The sequence below is a fragment of the Salmo salar genome, chromosome ssa02, assembly GCF_905237065.1.
Source record: "Salmo salar chromosome ssa02, Ssal_v3.1, whole genome shotgun sequence".
Lineage (NCBI taxonomy): Eukaryota > Metazoa > Chordata > Actinopteri > Salmoniformes > Salmonidae > Salmo > Salmo salar.
In genome coordinates, this window is record NC_059443.1 from 52,475,950 (window position 1) to 52,499,766 (window position 23,817).

The 23,817-nt window shown below is 42.0% G+C and overlaps 1 long non-coding RNA gene and 1 other non-coding gene across 5 annotated transcripts in view; one reads left to right on the plus strand and one right to left on the minus strand.

Annotated features, from left to right (window-relative positions):
• LOC106586040 (uncharacterized) overlaps positions 1–19,738 on the minus strand; it is a 32,225-nt gene extending 12,487 nt beyond the window's left edge. Inside the window, exons 1-6 of one of the 4 annotated variants that reach the window (XR_006761419.1) lie at positions 19,580–19,729; positions 19,325–19,434; positions 10,885–10,954; positions 4,387–4,556; positions 1,137–1,328; positions 560–695 (exon numbers count right to left, since the gene is read on the minus strand). This is a non-coding gene — a long non-coding RNA (uncharacterized lncRNA). Of the gene's footprint in view, positions 1–559; positions 696–1,136; positions 1,329–4,386; positions 4,557–10,884; positions 10,955–19,324 lie in introns of all 4 variants that reach the window. The other 3 variants (XR_006761420.1, XR_006761421.1, XR_006761416.1) reach the window with 3 other exon arrangements.
• Positions 19,739–19,783: 45 nt separating this feature from the next.
• LOC106586031 (uncharacterized) lies at positions 19,784–21,520 on the plus strand. The gene is made up of 2 exons (XR_006761422.1): positions 19,784–20,911; positions 21,123–21,520. It is a non-coding gene; the product is annotated as an uncharacterized protein (transcript).
• The last annotated feature ends 2,297 nt before the right edge of the window (positions 21,521–23,817 follow it).

Here is a 23,817-nt window from a genome sequence, read left to right on the forward strand (position 1 = left end):
CACTTAAGTAGGATTCCTAACATGGAGACTTATAAAGCTGGCAAGTTAAATATCAACAATATTCATCACTTAATGCATTTGATTTTCTTTTTTTGCAAGTCAACATATTGTTTTGAAATGATTTGAGCACAGACCCGCTATTTCTCATGCTTTTCCAGCTTTGTTCTCACATATGACATAGAACTACAGTTCAATACCGCTCCTTGAAAACAGTGGCGCACAGCTTACTGCTTCCGGCGCAGTTCACCCAGTGCGCGAATCAAGAGGGAGAATAAACATATCAATCTTCTATAAAAATGGTGGATGTCTCTGACTAGTTAGACCTTTTCAGAAATAGCAACAGCAGTTGACAACTAGGTTATTCCATCTCTCTCATGCACTAAGCTTGTGTCAATAGTAAAATGTGAAAATCCACTCCAACCTAGCATCCTTCATTTGATGAGGAATCTTTTCTTAAATTTGTAATGATAACAATTATAACGTTAATTGCTGTCATATGCATGACAATGAATTGTTACCCAAAATTCCATTATGTCACAGCCCTAAATAGGAGTGATACCTTTGGTGGTGGTGGTGGTGGTGGGGTTCTTGGGAGCTGCAATGGGTACCGTCATCCAAGCAGGTAACACTCTTTTCTTTGGTTCGAGTTTCAGCTCGTTCTTGTCATTTTCTGCTTCAGCTCCCCCAGCTTCTGTCTGGGAGTACACAACCACAACGCAAACCAGGTTTATTGGTACCACCGCATTCACAGAAGACATATATAAATATACATATTAATTGGAGTCACGAATGTGATTCCATGGGAAATTGCTGTTACAAGTGCGATTCCAATGGTTAATGGTGCTAGGTAAGGGATCACAAGCGTAACTGGTGTCAGCAGTGGAATATGAAGCGTAACTGGTGTCAGCAGTGGAATATGAAGCGTAACTGGTGTCAGCAGTGGAATATGAAGCGTAACTGGTGTCAGCAGTGGAATATGAAGCGTAACTGGTGTCAGCAGTGGAATATGAAGCGTAACTGGTGTCAGCAGTGGAATATGAAGCGTAATTGGTGTCAGCATTGGGATCCCAGGAAAATTGCCAACAGTAGGTTACATCTCAAGATAAAACTTTTGCTAACACTACAGATTTCCTGACCTGGTTTGAGGTAACTGTTCATCTGGCTCCTTCTGGTCCACACTACCTTCCAGTCTAGATTCTTGTACATGGGAGCTTGGTGTCCACCCCTTGCCCTGTCGAGTGGGGTAAGCGGGTTCGTCGCTTGGTTCAGGAGAGGCAGTAAGAGACTTAATAACAGCCTCGTCTTCATCTTGAAAAGCTTGGCTGTTTCTGCAAGGGAGAGACAACTTGTTGCAAACACGAGCTACATGAGTCATGCACGTTGCTTCTTTAGTGTAGGCAGTAGACCGTAGCTAAATTGACTCGAGTGTCTGGTTTGGATCCTTTTGATATAAGCTTCAAACAAAAACATAACATGAAAAAAAACCTGAAGGGTAAAAATTCAGAGACTAAAGACTATTTCAAAAATACAACATAAGTTAATGTTGCTTAGATATTGGTTTAACATAAAAAGAGATAAAAGACGCTGGTATTTGTTCCAATTCAGTCCACTCAGTCTAGCCTGTTTTTGGGAGATGAAAGGCACAACATTTAGATGAATGCAAATTAATGTTGTAATTTGCAAATCAATTAGTTAAGCGATCGTCTGATGACAGTGCCAGAGAACAATCCTTATCTTTCCAAATCTGTCTAAGGCTGGTCAGGATTGATTGATTGAATTTAATTTGACAATTTGTAATAATTGGGCGCTCCAGCTGGTGACGCCTCCACATACAATTTAAGAAACTCATCAAGGATAACAAAATAAAGCTTAACAGCTTATTTCCATTGTGGTCCTTTTGAAGAGGGAAAGGGGAATACCATAAGGTTAGGTGGCGATTGTAATGACAACAGACAATGACAGACACAATTGTTGTTTGTTTCACAACATTCGATAAGTAATACAATTTCCGTTCCTAATAAACAACTATGGACAGGTACATCTTCCTTGTCTCACATACCCATAATATTATATATTTATACATACATCTACACACACACACACACACATTATATTTCCTTGTTTTTTTAAAGAAAAGCAACAAAAAAAATTGTCCATTAAAATAACATCAAAATGATCAGAAATACAGTGTAGACATTGTTAATGTTGTAAATGACTATTGTAGCTGGAAACGGCAGTTTTTTAATGGAATATCTACATAGGCATACAGAGGCCCATTATCAGCAACCATCACTCCTGTGTTCCAATGGCACGTTGTGTTAGCTAATCCAAGTTAATCATTTTAAAAAGACTAATTGATCATTAGAAAACCCTTCTGCAATTATGTTAGCACAGCTGAAAACTGTTGTACTGATTAAAGATGCAATAAAACTGGCCTTCTTTAGATTAGTTGAGTATCTAGAGCATTTGAGAGTTCGATTACAGGCTTCAAAATGGCCAGAAACAAAGAGATTTCTTCTCAAACTCGACAGTCTATTCTTGTTCAGAGAAATGAAGGCTATTCCATGAGAGAAATTTCCAAGAAACTGAAGATATCATTCAATGCTGTGTACTACTCCCTTCACAGAACAGCGCAAACTGTCTCTAACAAGAATAGAAAGAGGAGTGGGAGGCCCAGGTGCACAACTGAGCAAGAGGACAAGTACATTAGAGTGTCTAGATTGAGAAACAGACATCTCACAAGTCCTCAACTGGCAGCTTCATTAAAAAGTACCCACAAAACACCAGTCTCAATGTCAACAGTGAAGAGGTGACTCCGGGATGCTGGCCTTCTAGGCCGAGTTCCTCTGTCCAGTGTCTGTGTTCTTTTGCCCATCTTAATCCTTTATTTTTATTGGCCAGTCTAAGATATGTTTTTTTCTTTACAACTCTGTCTAGAAGGCCAGCATCCCGGAGTTGCCTCTTCACTGTTGACGTTAAGACTGGTGTTTTGCGGGTACGTCTGTTTCATAAATCACAATGTGCATATTGACCGGTGAATAGAAAATGATGTTTGCATGTATACAAATTAAACATTATAGAAACGGCAAGATATCAAACTCTTCATTAAAGGGATAGCCCCCTTTTTTCAATTTTTGCCTAAATGACATACCCAAATCTAATTTTAAGGAGTCGACTCCCTCTGCAAATACGACATTTTCTATAACAATGTTCAGCAACTAATTATTCTCCACAAAATGTTTTGCTACCGGAGACGATGTCATGCCACCATAGCGACACGTTTTCCCTATGGGAAAGGCTAACTCCTTGCATTTTTATTCCAGAGGGTTTAAACCTGAGGCATAAGCAGGAGTTCATAAGTTTGAAGTAATACATGACTTGATTTCAAAAGATGTTAGCTACATTATGAGACCTTTATAGGTAAAAAGAGGGTGATGTTCAAAAGCAGAATTTAAAAAGGAATCAGATGATATTACATGCCAATATTTGTTGACTATAGATTTGATACCACGACTCCCATCATATAAGGTGAGTACTAATTCACAGAGAAAACTGTTTTTCTGAGAACTCTCTAATAATTATTTTTAGCATTACAGATGCAGGATCTTAATTTGAGACAGTTTGCTACTGCAGGAAAATAATCCTGCAACAACAGGAAATGTGAATTATAATTAATCAACATTTTTGTAGGGATTGATACATTTTTATGAGGGAAAATCAAGTCTGACATTTCAAAGTGGGAATTACAAACATCTGAAGCCATTTTAAACCTCAATACAAGTTCAAATTTTCCTGCAAAAGGGTAATCAAATTAAGATCCTACATCTGTATAACTTTGTTGTATGCTGTAGTCAGCCATTTCTCAGGATAACCAGAAACTTGAAAAGGAGACTGAGGATCATTTAATGCGCTTTAACGCTCATGGTTACCCGGACAACTGGCTAACTATAGCATACAAAGGTAAAGTGCAAAACTGCAAACAATAATTAGACAGAGGCATTCATTAGAGGTTGTTAGCCCTGTAGAAAGTGTGCTTCTTGTAGTACAAAAAGAGCAAGTATGTATAGAAATATGAAAACATTTAAAAAGCCACTTCTGTGTGCGTGTGCAAACCAAACGTCATTTTTGGATTTCATTATTTATTGGTTTCATGCACCAAACAAAACTAGTACAGTTTAAGGCAGAGTACAATGTTACCTGCTTTTCTCTCATGATAAGAAAAGGAGCCAACATCTTGGCAGAGTAATGAAATGCTGTCATGACACTGCTTTCACAGCACTTGCTGGGTGTCAAGAAAATATAAACTATACATCTTCCATGTTTAAGCCAATTTGATAGTTAGACCTTGAGGGGAAACTACAGGGCTGACATGAGGAGTTGAGTTACCTGGGTGTTCCATCTTCTCCACCCATGGTCACCACCTTGTAGATGCATTTCCCAAGAAGAAGGGAGATGACGTCTCCCTGTCCAAGTTTATACCACTGGTTCCTGTCCAGGGGTTGTGGGTGGTCATCCAGTGAGGATTGACAAAAGCAGGGGTTCACATGCATCTGGGACTGGAAAATAATAAGAATGGCATTCTCTCAGTTATGACTTTGAAGTTGGTGGCCATGAGGTGCAGTTGGATACTTTTTGGGCGGGTAGATCGGCTTTAATATTGCAGATAGATTGTGGCTTCCATCAATGTAATTGTCTGCATCATTACCAATCCCCCACAAAAAAATTGTAAATATATATAAAATATACAGTACCAGTCAAACGTTTGGACACACCTACTCATTCAAGGGTTTTTATTTTTACTGTTTTCTACATTGTAGAATAATTGTGAAGACATCAAAACTATGAAATCATGTAGTAACCAAAAAAGTGTTCAACAAATGAAAATATATTTTATATTTGAGATTCTTCAAAGTAGCCACCCTTTGCCTTGACAGCTTTGCACACTCTTGGCATTCTCTCAACCAGCTTCATGAGGTAGTCACCTGGAATGCATTTCAATTAACAGGTGTGCCTTGTTAAAAGTTAATTTGTGGAATGTCTTTCCTTAATGCGTTTGAGCCAATCAATCAGTTTATTTCCTTCTTAATGTGTTTGAGCCAATCAATCAGCTGAGTTATAACAAGGTAGGGGTGGACCAAGTCCATATTACGGCAAGAACAGCTCAAATAAGCAAAAAGAAACGACAGTCCATCATTACTTTAAGACATGAAGGTCAGTCAATCCGGAACATTTCAAGAACTTTAAAAGTTTCTTCAAGTGCAGTCGCACAAACCATCAAGCGCTATGATGAAACTGGCTCTCATGAGGACCGCCACAGGAAAGGAAGACCCAGAGTTACCTCTGCTGCAGAGGATAAGTTCATTAGAGTTACAAAGCCTCAGACATTGCAGCCCAAATAAATGCTTCACAGAGTTCTAGTAACAGAAATCTCAATATCAACTGTTCAGAGGTGACTGTGTGAAATCAGGCGTTCCTGGTCAAATTGCTGCAAAGAAACCACAACTAAAAGGACACCAATAAGAAGAAGAGACTTGCTTGTGTCAAGAAACACCAGCAATGGACATTAGACCGGTGGAAATCTGTCCTTTGGTCTGACGAGTCCAAATTTGAGATGTTTGGTTCCAACCGTGCCCAGCATATGTGGGAACACACCAACTCATTAAAGGATTCTTCTTTATTTGTACTATTTTCTACGTTGTAGAATAATAGTGAAGACATCAAAACTATGAAATAACACATTTGGAATCATGTAGTAACCAAAAAAGTGTTAAACAAATTAGATGATTCTTCTAAGTTGTCACCCTTTGCCTTGACGACAGCTTTGCACACTCTTGGCATTCTCTCAACCAGCTTCACCTTGAATGCTTTCCCACGGCATTGAAGAAGTTCCCACATATTCTGAGCACTTGTTGGCTGTTTTCCTTCACTCTGCGGTCCAACTCATCCCAAACCATCTCAATTGGGTTGAGATCGGGTGATTGTGGAGGCCAGGTCATCTGATGCAGCACTCCATCACTCTCCTTCTTGGTCAAACAGCCGTTACACAGCCTGGAGGTGTGTTGGGTCAATGTCCTGTTGAAAAACAAATGACAGTGGGACTAAGTGCAAACCAGATGGGACGGCGTATCGCTGCAGAAGGCTGTGATAGCCGTGCTGGTTAAGTGTGCCTTGAATTCTAAATAAATCACAGACAGTGTCACCAGCAAAGCACCCCCACACCATCACACCTCCTCCTCCATGCTCCACGGTGGGAACCACACATGCGGAGATCCTCCGTTCATCTACTCTGCATCAGAAAGACACGGCAGTTGGAACCAAGAATCTCACATTTGGACTCATCAGACCAAAGGACATATTTCCACCGGTCTAATGTCCATTGCTGGGGTTTCTTGGTTCAAGCAAGTCTCTTCTTATTATTGGTGTCCTTTAACAGAGGTTTCCTTGCAAAATTTTGACCATTCAAGCAGACTCCTCTGAACAGTTGATATTGAGATGTGTGTTACTTGAACTCTGTGAAGCATTTATTTGGGCTGCAATTTCTGAGGCTGGTAACTGTAATGAACTTATCCTCTGCAGAAGAGGTAACTCTGGATCTTCCTTTCCTGTGGCAGTCCTCATGAGAGCCAGTTTCATCATCAGTTTCTTGCCATAATATGGACTTGGTCTTTTACCAAATACAGCTCTCTCCTGTATACCCCCTACCTTGCCACAACACAACTGACTGGCTCAAAAGCTTTGAGGAAAGAAATTCCACAAATTAACTTTTAATTAACACGGCACAACTGTTAAATGAAATGCATTCCAGGTGACAACCTCATGGAGCTGGTTGAGAGAATGCCAAGCGTGTGCAAAGCTGTCAAGGCAACGGGTGGTTACTTTGAAGAATCTAAGATACATTTCAATTTGTTTAACACTTTTTTGGTTACTACATGATTCCATATGTATTTATTTCATAGTGTTGATGTCTTCACTATTATTCTACAATGTAGAAAATAGTAAAAAATAAAAACACTGGAATGAGTAGGTGTCCAAACTTGTATGGCACAGCTGTCAATCTTTTGGTCATTAAATGAAACTTGTATAGTTTTTTATTTATCTTAAATTTTCTTTAGACAATTTTGGTCTTTAATGCAGGGCCAACAGACAAGTTCCTTACTTTCTCCCCTTTCCACTGGCCTCTGCCCTTTTTGCGGTAATGCTGCAATTAGTTGGTTGCAATTTTGAGTAAAGCAGACATTTCCATATATTTTTGTTAGCTGCATGTGTGACACAACTCCACCAGTCCTAACTGTGAGATATATTTGTAAATATTGTTTATCAAAAATATATATTTTTTTATCAATTAGTACATTTGAGTTTAACCATAATATCTGCTGTAATATTTGTTCTGTCTTTTCTGTTGGATTAAACTGAAATTGCAACCAACTTTCTATGGCGTGTTTTAAAAATAGCAATATTTTTGAGATTGGCCCGTTTAATTTTGTCTAGCTTGCCGTTCCAAATAAAATGCTATATTTTTTGCTCATATAATAAACATTTAAAAAAACAAGTCGTTAGGTGTAGGAATGGCCATAAGCAAATAGATATGAGATATGACTAAATAATTAATTTAACCTTTATTTAACTCGGCAAGTCAGTTAAGAACAAAATCTTATTTCCAATGACGACCTACCAAAAGGCTAAAGGCCTTCTGCGGGGACGGGGGCTGGGATTTAAAATAAAAATATAGGACAAAACACATATCACGACAAGAGAGACAACACAACACAGAGAGAGACCTAAGACAACACAGCATGGCAGCAACACATGACAATACAGCATGGTAGCAACACAACAACAACATGGCAGCAACACAACATGGCAGCAGCACAAAGCAGGGTACACACATTATTGGGCACAGACAACAGCACAAAGGGCAAGAAGGTAGAGACAACAATACATCACGCAAAGCAGCCACAACTGTCAGTAAGAGTGTCCGTGTTTGAGTCTTTGAATGAAGAGATTTATTTATTGCAGTTCGTTCCAGTCGCTAGCTGCAGCGAACAGAAAAGACAAGCGACCCAGGGATGTGTGCGTTTTGGGGACCTTAAACAAATCAAATCAAATTTTATTGGTCACATACACATGGTTAGCATATGTTGTTGCGAGTGTAGCGAAATGCTTGTTTGTAGTGAAATGCTTGTAGTGCAGCGAAATACTTGTGACTGGCAGAACGGGTGTTGTATGTGGAGGATGAGGGTTGCGGTAGATATCTCAGGTAAGGGGGAGTGAGGTCTAAGAGGGTTTTATAAATAAGCATCAACCAGTGGGTCTTGTGACGGGTATACAGAGATGACCAGTTTACAGAAGAGTATAGAGTGTAGCGATGTGTCCTATAATGAGTATTGGTGGCAAATCTGATGGCTGAATGGTAAAGAACATCTAGCCGCTCGAGAGCACCCTTACCTGCCGATCTATAAATTAAATCTCCGTAATATAGCATGGGTAGGATGGTCATCTGAATAAGGGTTAGTTTGGCAGCTGGGGTGAAAGAGGAGCGATTACGTTAGAGGAAACCAAGTCTAGATTTAACTTTAGCCTGCAGCTTTGATATGTGCTGAGAGAAGAACAGTGTACAGTGTCTAGCCATACTCCCAAGTACTTGTATGAGGTGACTACCTCAAGCTCTAAACCCTCAGAGGTAGTAATCACACCTGTGGGGAGACGGGCATTCTTCTTACCAAACCACATTACCTTTGTTTTGGAGGTGTTCAGAACAATGCTAAGGGCAGAGAAAGCTTTTTGGACACTAAGAAAGCTTTGTTGTAGAGTGTTTAACACAAAATCCAGAGAGGGGCAAGCTATCAATATATGCACTACCGTTCAAAAGTTTGGGATCACTTAGAAATGTCCTATTTTTTGAAAGAAAAGCACATTTTTTGGCCATTAAAATAACATCAAATTGATCAGAAACAGTGTAGACATTGTTAATGTTGTAAAATGACTATTGTAGCTGGAAACAGCAAAAACAAATGTAATGGAATATCTACATAGGCGTACAGAGGCCCATTACCAGCAACCATCACTCCTGTGTTCCAATGGCACGTTGTGTTAGCTAATCCAAGTTGATCATTTTAAGACTAATTGATCATTAGAAAATCTTTTTGCAATTATGTTAGCACAGCTGAAAACTGTTGTTCTGATTAAAGAAGCAATAAAACTGGCCTTCTTTAGACTAGTTGGGTATCTGGAGCATCAGTATTTGTGGGTTCGATTACAGGCTCAAAATGGCCAGAAACCACAAACTTTCTTCTGAAACTCATCAGTCTATTCTTGTTCTGAGAAATGAAGGTTATTCCATGCGAGAAATTGCCAAGAAACTGAAGATATCGTACAACGCTGTGTACTACTCACTTCACAGAAAAAGCGCAAACTGTCTCTAACTAGAATAGAAAGAGGAGTGGGAGGCCCCGGTGCACAACTGAGCACGAGGACAAGTACATTGGAGTGTCTAGTTTGAGAAACAGATGTCTCAAGTCCTCAACTGGCAGCTTCATTAAATAGTACTTGGTGTACACCCTTAGTGATAGGCAATGGCTGAGACAGCAGATGTTCTGACTTTATACACTGCACTCTTTGAGAGAGGTAGTTAGCAAACCAGACCAAAGACCCCTCAGAGACAGACACCAACACTCCTTAGCCGGCACAGAAGAATGGAATTGTCTCTACCGTATCATAAGCTTTGGCCAAGTCAATTAAAAAAAGCAGCAAAATAAACAGGGCAAAATAGAAATATGCCTATAAACAGTTAGGATCAGCTTGATCTCCCCCTTCAAATAAAGGACGAACTGTTAAATCAGGGTGATTTTTACACAAATAGACAGGTATTTTCCTTTCCACGGTAGCAAGATCTGATCTATTTTTGCTAAAAAAATAATTAATGATTTTTTTTTCTTTCAGGATATGAATCCCGAGTATGCCCACTTCACCGTCAGACCATTTTATTGGTAAACTACAGAATAAGAATGGCATTCTTCAGTTATGACTCTGGTGTTGGTGGCCAAGAGGTGCAGTTGGATATACTTGTTATTTCCGCACAACAGCTGGCTGTAAACAATTAGTGGTATTTTAAAGAAAGTGTCTTTCTCGCACCACTCTTCATTTTAAAGGGCTAGCATGCTAACTCTAGTTAGCAATTGCTCCAGAACCTGACTCAGGGTAAGTTCATCTGAAGTAGAAAAGAAAGCTTGATTGCCAAAATGTCACTATCCCTTTAATATTGTATAAGTGCTGCCCTTGAGTGGTAATTCCCTAACTCTCAGTAAGATGATCAAATGAAAGAGAAGGTTTCAACTACTTGAATTCAATTGTTCATGTTTTTTCTTAACCTAATTCATCTGCAGCAATGTTGCGGTCCAAAGGCATTACTACATCCTTAGGCTGTGACCTTTGAAAAAATGGAGAGAATATCTGTCCTCTTACAGGCAGCCTGAGGGGTTTTGGACCAAACCGTTACTGAAAATGAATCCGCTTCACAACTAAAAAAAATAACGATTGAATTTATAAGTGTTGTGCCCTTCTCCCTTACTCGGTAAACTATTAAATAAAAGTATTTCTAATAAAGGTAATGTGTGGTAAGATCACACAAGACAGTCTCCCTGGGGTACAAATCTACAGGTTCTTAAATGGTTCAAGAACCCTTCCAACACATAAAAAGAAAACACGGTGATTACAGAGGGACCTTCTTGAACATACTATTGATGTCTGATTTCAAAGGATTGTCGTTTTGGCACAATAACACACCTTGGCACTTAGCTGTCAGGTCAGCACGCACTTGAGCCCTAGATGAGAGAGAATAGTCTACTCCGAAAAGAAAAAAAAGAAAAAAATTATACTTAAGCCTACAGGTTTGATGTGCAGCTGCCCATTCAGGTTCTCAAGAAGGCCGTGGTGTCTGGAGACTCTTGTCGCTGACCTGAAACACACAGAGAATAAACTCTCAGATCAGGGCCCGTATGCAAAATGTCTAAAGTGTATCAGAGTAGGAGTGCTGAGAAGGACCCGTTTTGCCTTTTAGATAATAATGAATAAGATTATATGGACAGGGAGGTCCTGGTCCTAGATCAGCACTCGTACTCAGACGCTTGATACATACAGCCCCAGAACTGAGAGAGAATGGGCATTCAGCAGGTAGGTGGTCCGGACAGTACAAATCAATAACACATTTGAAGACGGGCAATTCCATACTAAAGGGTCCTGAATCCAGAGCATAATATGTTTTGGGCTGCTGAAATAGTGTTACAAGTACATGTTGATAATATGTGACTCGGATTCAAAAGACTATGCTTCAAAAGCATTTTCATGAACAAATTCCATACATATTATGATGTATGACTGACCTGATTGCAGTCTGAACATCTGCCACTGCAAATTGAAATGCACTTCAGTAAAACACTAAGAGCCAGTCGGTCTAAGGCACTGCATCTCAGTGCTAGAGGCGTCACTACAGACACCCTGGTTCTAATCCAGGCTGTATCACAATCGGCCGTGATTGGGAGTGCCATAGTGCGGTGCACAATTGGCTCAGCGTCGTCCAGGTTTGGCCTGTGTAGGCCGTTATTGTAAATAAGAATTTGTTCTTAACTGACTTGAAATACATTATTTTTTTTTTTATCAAATGGGAAATCAGAACAGGAAGAAAAACCATGTAACAAACAGAGCACTAGGAAATTCAGAAATACACGTCAACTGTGTACAGCCTGGACAAAGACAATTGTTTGTACTGTAAGGTATATTATGCATGAACGTAATGTTGTAGGGCTAGGGATTTTAAACATCCACCGATATCCAGTTCTTTCCATAAGAGAAGATAACAAGGTACAGTTCAGTATATTCTTTTTTTTTAAAACAAGTTTCTAGTTAGGATATTTGTCTATGCTGTCTCAGGCCCGGGGGAACTCTATGGCATCCGAGACCGCAACGCCTCAGTCTGTGGAATTGGCTGCTAAACGGCACCACTGGTCCATGTTAGGACTACAGGAGAGCGTAATGTACACCATGCAGAGCGCAAGAGCACCGGCTACAACCAGTTGCGCTGGCGGTTGTTCTGCTTTTGGTGCACCGGTATGGAGATTGTGCCCGAGTCATGTGGGGTGCAGTATGTCCTCCAATACCTGCAGTCTCGCTTGGATGAGGGCTTGGCAGCCTCTACACAGAGAGTACTTGGCCGCTATGTCTGCCTGCCATGTGGGGTGGATGGACAGGCCAGTGGGGTGGGTGGATGGACAGGCCAGTGGGGCGCCATCCCTTGGTCTCCAGGTTTATGAAGGGGGTTCGTCGCCTGCGTCCAGCTAGGACCCGCTCAATGGTGAGCTGGGATCTGGTCTTGGCAGCTTTGGCAAAGCCGCCTTTCGAACCGTTGGAGTCTGCCTCCCTGAAACACCTCTCTATGAAGGTGGCTTTCTTGGTAGGGATTACTTCCATGAAGAGGGTGGGTGAGCTCCATGCTCATTCAGTAAGTTCGGAGTGCTATCAGATGGACCCTGGTGGGAGGAGTACATCTCTCCGCCCCAACCCTTCATTCCTCCTGAAGGTTCTGTCAGACAGGCATGTGAACATCCCTATTATCCTGTCTGCTTACGACCTCCCAGCAGTGGCGGGGGAGTCTGGGCCTCCCTCTGGCATGCTGTGCCCTGTGCGGGCACTGGCTGCCTATGTGGAGTGGACACGGTCAGTGAGAATAACAGACCAGCTCTTTGTCTGCTATGGTGAGAGAGTCCTGGGGGCTGGGTTATCAAAGCAGAGGCTCTCTCACTGGATCGTGGACACGACAGCATACCGCCTGGCTGGCAGGCCAGCGCTGGGATCTGCGGTGGCACATTCAACAAGAGGTGTGGCAGCGTCCTGAGCTCTACTGAGAGGAGTGCCCGCCCCCTCACTGATATCTGTGCTACGGCCAGCTGGGCTTCCTCTTGCACCTTTGCAAAGTACTATCGGGTAAATGTGGCACCTCCCTCTGCGGTTGGTTCAGCAGTCCTGGGCAACGCCTCCCCTTCCGCAGACTGTGCCAGGACCCCCCCTTCCACATTGACGGCCCCTGCGTTTCGGTCTCGTGCTGGGACTTCGCCGCTGGTAGGCCAGGTCCCTCTAGTACCAACTAAATCTGGTACGGGTATACCAATATATATTGGAGTGATCCAATATAGTGAAACATAACCACGGTTACATATGTAACCACGGTTATGGGAGCTATATGGATCACTCCAATCCCCTACGGTGCTAGAGGTACCTAAAAAATGATGTAGAGAATGTGTGTTGAGGCCATGGGGGTCTATATTTAGGGGCGGACCCCAGCCGTGACACCGGTGTACACGGGAGTAAATCGGTAGATCCTCACCTTAGTTATGGCCAGTACACCTTAGTTATGGCCAGTACAAAAAAATAAAAATTATGAAATGTATGTATTCACTACTGTAAGTCGCTCTGGATAAGAGCGTCTGCTAAATGACTCAAATGTAAAAAAAAAAAAAAAAAAAAAAAAAGTTGTGATCCATATAGCTCACATAACCGTGGTTACATACAGTTGAAGTCAGAAGTTTACATACACCTTAGCTAAATACATTTAAACTCCGTTTAACAATTCCTGACATTTAATCCTAGTAAAAAATCCCTGTTTTAGGTCAGTTAGGATCACCACTTTATTTTAATAATGTGAAATGTCAGAATAATAGTAGAGAGAATTATTTATTTCAGCTTTTATTTCTTTCATCACATTCCCAGTGGGTCAGAAATGTACATTCATTCAATTAGTATTTGGTAGCATTGCCTTTAAATTGTTTAACTTGGGTGAAATGTTTCAAGTAGCCTTCCACAAGCTTCCCATAATAAGTTGGGTGAATTTTGGCCCATTCCTCCTGACAGAGCTGATGTAACTGAGTCAGGTTTGTAGGCCTCCTTGCTCGGACATGCTTTTTCAGTTCTGCCCACAAATTTTGTATACGATTGAGGTCAGGGCTTTGTGATGGCCACTCCAATACCTTGACTGTTGTCCTTAAGCCATTTTGCCACAACTTTGGAAGTATGCTTGGGGTCATTGTCCATTTGGAAGACCCATTTGCAACCAAGCTGTAACTTCCTGACTGATGTCTTGAGATGTTGCTTCAATATATCCACATAATTTTCCTTCCTCATGATGTCAGTTATTTTGTGAAGTGCACCAGTCCCTCCTGCAGCAAAGAACCCCCACAACATGATGTTGCCACCCCCATGCTTCACGGTTGAGATGGTGTTCTTCGGCTTGCAAGCATCCCCCTTTTTCCTCCAAACATAACAATGGACATTATGGCCAAACAGCTCTATTTTTGTTTCATCAGACCAGAGGACATTTCTCCAAAAAGTCCCCATGTGCAGTTGCAAACCGTAGTCTGGCTTTTTTTATGCCAGTTTTGGAGCAGTGGCTTCTTCCTTGCTGAGCGGCCTTTCAGGTTATGTTGATATTGGACTCGTTTTACTGTGGATATAGATACTTTTGTACCCGTTTCCTCCAGCATCTTCACAAGGTCCTTTGCTGTTGTTCTGGGATTGATTTGCACTTTTTGCACCAAAGTACGTTCATCTCTAGGAGACAGAACGTGTCTCCTTTCTGAGCGGTATGACAGCTGTGTGGTCCCATGGTGGTTATACTTGCGTACTATTGTTTGTACAGATGAACATGGTACCTTTAGGTGTTTGGAAATTGCTCCCAATGATGAACCAGACTTGTGGAAAATTTCTGAGGTCTTGGCTGATTTCTTTTCATTTTCCCATGATGTCAAGCATAGAGGCACTGAGTTTGAAGGTAGGCCTTGAAATACATCCACAGGTACACCTCCAATAGGCTAATTGACATCATTTGAGTCAATCAGAAGCTTCTAAAGCCATGACATCATTTTCTGGAATTGTCCAAGCTGTTTAAAGGCACAGTCAACTTAGTGTATGTAAACTTCTGACTGACTGGAATTGTGATACAGTGATTTATAAGTGAAATAATCTGTCTGTAAAGAATTGTTGGAAAAGTTACTTGTGTCATGCACAAAGTCGATGTCCTAACCGACTTGCCAAAACTATAGTTAGTTAACAAGAAATGTGTGGAGTGGTTGAAAAACCAATTTTAATGACTCCAACCTAAGTGTATGTAAAACTTCCGACTTCAACTGTAAGTAACCTTCGTTTTGTGCCATTGAGTGATGTGGTGTGCCAATGCGTGTAATATCCCATTTAGTGTCATATTGGGTGATACCACAATTTGGTGAGCACTTCATTGTATGCAATTCTACCTAAATCAAATAAATCTAATTTCATTTGTCACATGCACCGAATACAAATGTAGAAGTGTATATACAAGTGTTCCGGAACTCCAATTTGAGCAGCAGCAGCTGAAAAATGAGCTCCTACAAATACTGAAATTTACATGGTTTTTAGAGTGAAGTACATCGGAAAAAAGCAAAAGAAAACTGCAAGACTGAATAGGAGAAAAAACAAGCAACAAACAAAGATAGGCTTTTGAAAAATAACTATTTTTCATAAAATTGTAGTTATCTTAGCTAGCTGAATTGTTTACCAGTTGCTAAGCAGTTGCTAGGGACTCTTTTGGAAGAAGCTAGCTAGCTAACGAAGAACAACAAAGAATATCTAGTTAACAGAAGAAAAGAAAGAGAAAATCAGGACAGAAGAAAAAGGATATCAAAGTGAAACAGTTCTCTAAAGACACAAGAGACAATAATACAAGAAACAACACTTCTGTAGCTTGTCAACTATGTGTCTGTCTATCCCTGTTCTCTCCTCTCTGCACAGGCCATACAAACGCTTCACACCGCGTGGCCGCTGCCACTCTAACCTGGTGGTCCCAGCGCGCACGACCCACGTGGAGTTCCAGGTCTCCGGCAGCATCTCGAACTGCCGGTCTGCAGCCAACAAGGCTGAGTTCATCTCAGCCTATGCTACCCTCCAGTCCCTAGACTTCATGGCGCTGACGGAAACATGGATTACCACAGATAACACTGCTACTCCTACTGCTCTCTCTTCGTCTGCCCACGTGTTCTCGCATACCCCTAGAGCATCGAGCCAGCGGGGTGGTGGCACTGGAATCCTCATCTCTCCCAAGTGGACATTCTCTCTTTCTCCCCTGACCCATCTGTCTATCTCCTCATTTGAATTCCATGCTGTCACAGTTACCAGCCCTTTCAAGCTTAACATCCTTATCATTTATCGCCCTCCAGGTTCCCTTGGAGAGTTCATCAATGAGCTTGACGCCTTGATAAGTTCCTTTCCTGAGGATGGCTCACCTCTCACAGTTCTGGGTGACTTTAACCTCCCCACGTCTACCTTTGACTCATTCCTCTCTGCCTCCTTCTTTCCACTCCTCTCCTCTTTTGACCTCACCCTCTCACCTTCCCCCCCTACTCACAAGGCAGGCAATACGCTTGACCTCATCTTTACTAGATGCTGTTCTTCCACTAATCTCATTGCAACTCCCCTCCAAATCTCCGACCACTACCTTGTATGCTTTTCCCTCTTGCTCTCATCCAACACTTCTCACTCTGCCCCTACTCGGATGGTATTGCGCCGTCCCAACCTTCGCTCTCTCTCTCCCGCTACTCTCTCCTCTTCCATCCTATCATCTCTTCCCTCTGCTCAAACCTTCTCCAACCTATCTCCTGATTCTGCCTCCTCAACCCTCCTCTCCTCCCTTTCTGCATCCTTTGATTTTCTCTGTCCCCTATCCTCCAGGCCGGCTCGGTCCTCCCCTCCTGCTCCGTGGCTCGACGACTCACTACGAGCTCACAGAACAGGGCTCCGGGCAGCCGAGCGGAAATGGAGGAAAACTCGCCTCCCTGCGGACCTGGCATCCTTTCACTCCCTCCTCTCTACATTCTCCTCTTCTGTCTCTGCTGCTAAAGCCACTTTCTACCACTCTAAATTCCAAGCATCTGCCTCTAACCCTAGGAAGCTCTTTGCTACCTTCTCCTCCCTCCTGAATCCCCCCCCCCTCTCTGCGGATGACTTCGTCAACCATTTTGAAAAGGTTGACGATATCCGATCCTCGTTTGCTAAGTCAAACGACACCGCTGGTCCTGCTCACACTGCCCTACCCTGTGCTTTGACCTCTTTCTCCCCTCTCTCTCCAGATGAAATCTCGCGTCTTGTGACGGCCGGCCGCCCAACAACCTGCCCACTTGACCCTATCCCCTCCTCTCTTCTCCAGACCATTTCCGGAGACCTTCTCCCCTTCCTCACCTCGCTCATCAACTCATCCTTGACCGCTGGCTACGTCCCTTCCGTCTTCAAGAGAGCGAGAGTTGCACCCCTTCTGAAAAAACCTACACTCGATCCCTCCGATGTCAACAACTACAGACCAGTATCCCTTCTTTCTTTTCTCTCCAAAACTCTTGAACGTGCCGTCCTTGGCCAGCTCTCCTGCTATCTCTCTCAGAATGACCTTCTTGATCCTAATCAGTTAGGTTTCAAGACTGGGCATTCAACTGAGACTGCTCTTCTCTGTGTCACGGAGGCTCTCCGCACTGCTAAAGCTAACTCTCTCTCCTCTGCTCTCATTCTTCTAGACCTATCTGCTGCCTTTGATACTGTGAACCATCAGATCCTCCTCTCCACCCTCTCCGAGTTGGGCATCTCCGGCGCGGCCCACGCTTGGATTGCGTCCTACCTGACAGGTCGCTCCTACCAGGTGGCGTGGCGAGAATCTGTCTCCGCACCATGCGCTCTCACCACTGGTGTCCCCCAGGGCTCTGTTCTAGGCCCTCTCCTATTCTTGCTATACACCAAGTCACTTGGCTCTGTCATATCCTCACATGGTCTCTCCTATCATTGCTATGCAGACGACACACAATTAATCTTCTCCTTTCCCCCTTCTGATAACCAGCCGGCGAATCGCATCTCTGCATGTCTGTCAGACATATCAGTGTGGATGACGGATCACCAGCTCAAGCTGAACCTCGGCAAGACGGAGCTGCTCTTCCTCCCGGGGAAGGACTGCCTGTTCCATGATCTCGCCATCACGGTTGACAACTCCCTTGTGTCCTCCTCCCAGAGTGCTAAGAACCTTGGCGTGATCCTGGACAACACCCTGTCGTTCTCCACTAACATCAAGGCGGTGACCCGATCCTGTAGGTTCATGCTCTACAACATTCGCAGAGTACGACCCTGCCTCACACAGGAAGCGGCGCAGGTCCTAATCCAGGCACTTGTCATCTCCCGTCTGGATTACTGCAACTCGCTGTTGGCTGGGCTCCCTGCCTGTGCCATTAAACCCCTACAACTCATCCAGAACGCCGCAGCCCGTCTGGTGTTCAACCTTCCCAAGTTCTCTCACGTCACCCCGCTCCTCCGCTCTCTCCACTGGCTTCCAGTTGAAGCTCGCATCCGCTACAAGACCATGGTGATTGCCTACGGAGCTGTGAAGGGAACGGCACCTCCATACCTTCAGGCTCTGATCAGGCCCTACACCCAAACAAGGGCACTGCGTTCATCCACCTCTGGCCTGCTGGCCCCCCCTACCTCTGAGGAAGCACAGTTCCCGCTCAGCCCAGTCAAAACTGTTCGCTGCTCAGGCACCCCAATGGTGGAACAAGCTCCCTCACGACGCCAGGACAGCGGAGTCAATCACCACCTTCCGGAGACACCTGAAACCCCACCTCTTTAAGGAATACCTAGGATAGGATAAAGTAATCCTTCTAACCCCCCCCCCCTTAAAAGATTTAGATGCACTATTGTGGTTGTTCCACTGGATATCATAAGGTGAATGCACCAATTTGTAAGTCGCTCTGGATAAGAGCGTCTGCTAAATTACTTAAATGTAAATGTAATGTAAATGTAGACTTTACCGTGAAATGCTTACTCACGAGCCCTTTCCCAACAACGCAGTTAAAAAGTAATTCAATTAACAACTAGATTAAAAATATATAGTAACACAAAATAACGAGGCTATCTACAAGGAGTACAGGTACCGAGTTAGTGTACTTGAGTACGAGGTACTACATAAAATGGAAAGGTCATAATTCATTTCAGGGATATAAATTGCAGATTCAACCAATATAACAATGAGCTAGAGCAATTGTCACCAACCGTAGTCCTGGAGAGGTACAGGCCAGGGGATGCAGGCTTTTATTCCAGTCGAACACTAGAACACTTGATTCAACTAACCAAGATGCATACTAGCAAATAAGGTTAATCAGGAGTGTCGATGGTTGTCTGGAACAAAATCCTATCCTGTAGCTCTCCAGGGCCAGGGTTGAGGACTACAGACGTAGCTAACTCTACCAGTCAAAACTTTCCAACTAAAGTTACTCACGCCGAGGAATGGACCCCTTCACGGCAGTGTCTCCCCCACGGGCAGGTGTATGGGACTGCCACCGCCTACAGGCACGAGGTCGAACCCCTCCATCTGTGGGTGGTGGATACCTTTGAATGAATTACCAATTGCTTGTCATTAGTTGAGAATAAATGTTTTCTTCCAAATTGTTGTTAGCAAAACTTCATTAAACTGACAGCTGCCTGCCTTATTCTTGGACTCTCCCTCGGAGGTAAAGGAAGCTTTCTAACTTACTGCATTTGGCCCTTAGATAGTTATTATGACCAACCATAGAAATCTACACTTCTTAGTGCTAAATTATTTCCACAAATGCTTTTTACTTGCACTCGAACTAATTTACGGTGCTCAGGCTGAGAAACGGGTAAACCTTGATCAATGATTTCTTCAGTAGCTAACTTCCGGGCTGTTGTAGTGCATGCGCACGTCGTTTTGTGCGGAAGCGACGTTCGATAAAAACAGAGGATTGCGCTATTTAATTGATCAAAAACACCAACAAATTAGCCATTAATATTTTGATTCCAGTAGCGAGTAGTTCTTTAAATGTAACTATGCAAGCTAACATTACTGTCCATGTTTAGCATATACGCATGCGCTGTCCGATATCAGTCATCGTCGTAGTTAACGTTCGGTAAACGACATTTTGAACTGAAAGAGAGACATTTAAACCGTGAGCTGTCTAGGAAGTCGTAAACGATGAATTATTTCACACCTTTTCATCTGAATAGGTAGCTATCTAATAATACAATGATTAATATAACGTTCATATCTAGTCTGACTCTGATCAAGCTTGTCGTAATATTTTTAGTTGTCGAATTCGACACAACGAAATACCACGCTTCACACGTCGAGTAAATTACTATCGAATCGGACCTGGCCAGCTGGCTACCGTACACCCAGAGTCATAACGTTATACAGTATATAGAGACTCTGGTCAACGTTTTCTAGCTAAATGGCCCACAAAACCATGGCTATCAAACTATAGCTTTGGGACACAACATCGGGAGTCCATAGACTGTCCCAAAGCTAGCAAGCCCCAGCCAAAGTCCATTGCATTGGCACGGACCTATTTATGGCCCTGTACAGAAACAACCCCCGAGCCATTGACACTAGACCTGCATTAATTGGACAGGTAGCTAGGTATAGGTATTAAGCCTTTATAAGCATTGTTTTTGCTGCAGCTTGCCCTCTCTGCTACACCACTTGTTCATTATCATACTTTTTCACAGAACAGGGCCACTGTTAAATCAAGGTGTGGGACACTGAACTATGCAGTATGTCTCCAAAAGGAACTCCATTGCCTATTTTGTCTGTGAAAGAAGTCCCATCTTGACCTCCGCCAAAGAGACATGCCCACACAACTTTGCTGAAATAATGCCCACGGAAATGAGCTTGAAGATTTTCAGCGAACTGGACATTGACAGCTTATGTAGTGCATTGTTGACCTGCAAACTGTGGCACCAGATCATTGAAGACAGCGACCACCTCTGGAGGAATCACTGCCTGACTGTGCAAGCTTTCTGTCAACAGAAGGTTGATGGGGACAGACAGTATGGACTGTCGTGGAAGGTGGGTCTGTTGGTTTTTAAACAGCTTCACCTCAATTATGCTAGACTACTGGAATGCCTGTCTATAACATCATTGCCAGATTGCAAATATAGACGTATCATAGACATCACATCCCCCCTTACGAAACATTATTACAATAATGCTCTTTTGGATGAGTATCATTTATCTCAATAACAAATGCCTTTGTCATTCTTTAATTATTTCTTATTAGGTCACGCTGGTGCGGAACTACAGGAGAGGTTTTCTGAAGAGAGAATGGTTAAGGGGACGATACAGCAACATTCGTTCTGCCGATGAACTACTGGACAGGAACATGTGCTCATTGGATTTGGAGACTTGGGGCGAGATTCTGGAAGCAGAGCTGGAGAGATAGATGCAATGCTATAAAGAGATATGAGTGAACTCTTTAGATTTTATTTTTATACTTACTTTTTATACCATTTGTATATATGATTATGGTTAAATCACAAACTTGTATATCTTTTTTGTTATACATTAATATATGTTAGGCTATACTCCAGTAAAATATGTATACCCTTTAATGGATTCCTAAATCAGTGATACAATTGTGCCTTCACTACACTGAATAAAGTGGGGTCATTAAGATCATTTGCGTTTACGTTTTTGTTTACAGTATAGCATTAAAGTGCAGTACTTTTGCTATTTGTCAGTATTTATGAGCTATTTAAACGCCTTTGGTTGACTTCTAATTTGAGTTATATTGTATACAAAATACTCATAATGCACTGTATCAGATATATGGGGCTGGAACCCAATATTTGCTATTTCAATTCATTTTGACATGACTGTTCATGTGTTCACTTTATGTACATCCATGCAAATTCATGTATTACTCACTCACTGTAGACTATATCACCACGGATCACCATGCATTCATTGAGAGACATCATGATTTTGATGCACAAACAAATCTGGTGTGGTGCATAACATCTTTAATAATCTAATTAAATTATTGTAGTTAGTACCGTAATTATAAAGACAAAGTCAATTGCCATATTTAAACTCTGCCACTGTATCAAAAGCCACATCCACAAATTAAACAGCAAAGGAACTTCAGGCTACACTTTCTAAGGTTCTTTAACAAAGTTCCACTATTTCAGCAGCCTGGACAGGGTCAACTCGAACCAATTGACAGACTTTCTAAGGTCTCTAACAAGATCCAATGTCAGCACTTCAGACAGGGATAGCTAACAATATTCGGACATCGCACATTAGGGAAGTTCATCCTGCATTGTTAATTGTTGTTTTATAGTTTAATACAGTGTGTGGGCCTACATCCTGCCAGTATCTCCATGCAAGCATATAGCAACTAGGAACACCATAGAAAACCCTGAAAACAAAATACACTGAGTGTACAGAGCTCTTTCCATGAGATAGACTGACCATGTGAATCCAGGTGATAGCTATGATCTCTTATTGATGTCACCTGTTAAATACACTTCAATCAGTGTGGATGAAGGTTAGGAGACGAGTTGAATCATTATTATTACGCCTTGAGACAATTGAGACATGGATTGTGTTTGTGTGCCATTTAGAGGTTGAATGGGCATGACAAAGATTTACAGTGCTGTCAGAAAGTATTCATACCCCTTGACTTGTTCCACATTATGTTGTGTTACAGCCTGAATTCAAAATGGATTCATTTTTTTCTTACCCATCTATACACAATACCTCATAATGACAAAGTGAAAACATGTTTTTAGAAATGTATTAGTGTTTATTTTATTTTTGTATTTTTTCAAAATACAAAAATCATCCATTTACATAAGTATTCACACCCCAATACATGTTATAATCACCTTTGGCAGCGATTACAGCTGTGAGTCTTTCTGGGTAAGTCATAAGAGCTATGCACACCTGGATTGTACAATATTTGCAACAAAAAAATGGTATTGTTCAAGGTCTGTTAAGTTGGTTGTTCATCATTGCTAGACAGGCAAGTTCAAGTCTTGCCATAGATTTTCAAGGAGATTTAAGTCAAAATTGTAACTAGGCCACTCAGGAACATTCAATGTCATCTTTGTAACTCCAGGGTATATTTGTCTACGAGTGTCTGTTGGAAAGCAGACTAAACCAGGGTTTCTTCTATGATTTTGCCTGTGCTAGCTCTATTCAATTTATTTTCATCCTAAAAAACTCCTTAGTCCTTGTCGATGACAAGTATACCCATAACATGATGCAGCCACCACCATGCTTGGAAATATGAACGGTAGTACTCAGTGATGTGTTGTATTGGATTTGCCCCAAACATAACCCTTTGTATTCAGGACATAAAGTTAATTTCTTTGCCACATGTTTCGCTGTTTTACTTTAGTGCCTTATTGCAAACACATTGCATGTTTTGTAATATGTATATTCTGTACAGGCTTCCTTCTTTTCACTCTTTCATTTACAGTGCATTCTGAAAGTATTCAGACCCCTTGACTTTTTCCACATTGTTACATTACAGCCTTATTCTCAAATATATTCAATTCATTGTTTTCCTCATCAATCTACACACAATACCCCAATAATGACAAAGTGAAAACAATTTTCGGGAAATGTTTGAAAATGTATAAAAAATAAGAAATATAACTTATTTACATTAATATTCAGAACTTTTGCTATGAAACTCGAAATTGAGCTCGCGTGCATCCTGTTTCCTCCATTGATCATACTTGAGATGTCTCTACAACTTGATTGGAGTCCACCTGCCCTGAATGATGGGTGGCCACTGTATTATTGCAACTTATTATGTGACTTATGTGACATTTTTACTCCTGAACTTATTTAGGCTTGCCATAACAAAGGGGTTGAATACTTATTGGCTCAAGACATTTCCGCTTTTCATTTGTAATGAATTTGTAAAAATGTGTAAAAACACAATTCCACTTTGACATTATGGG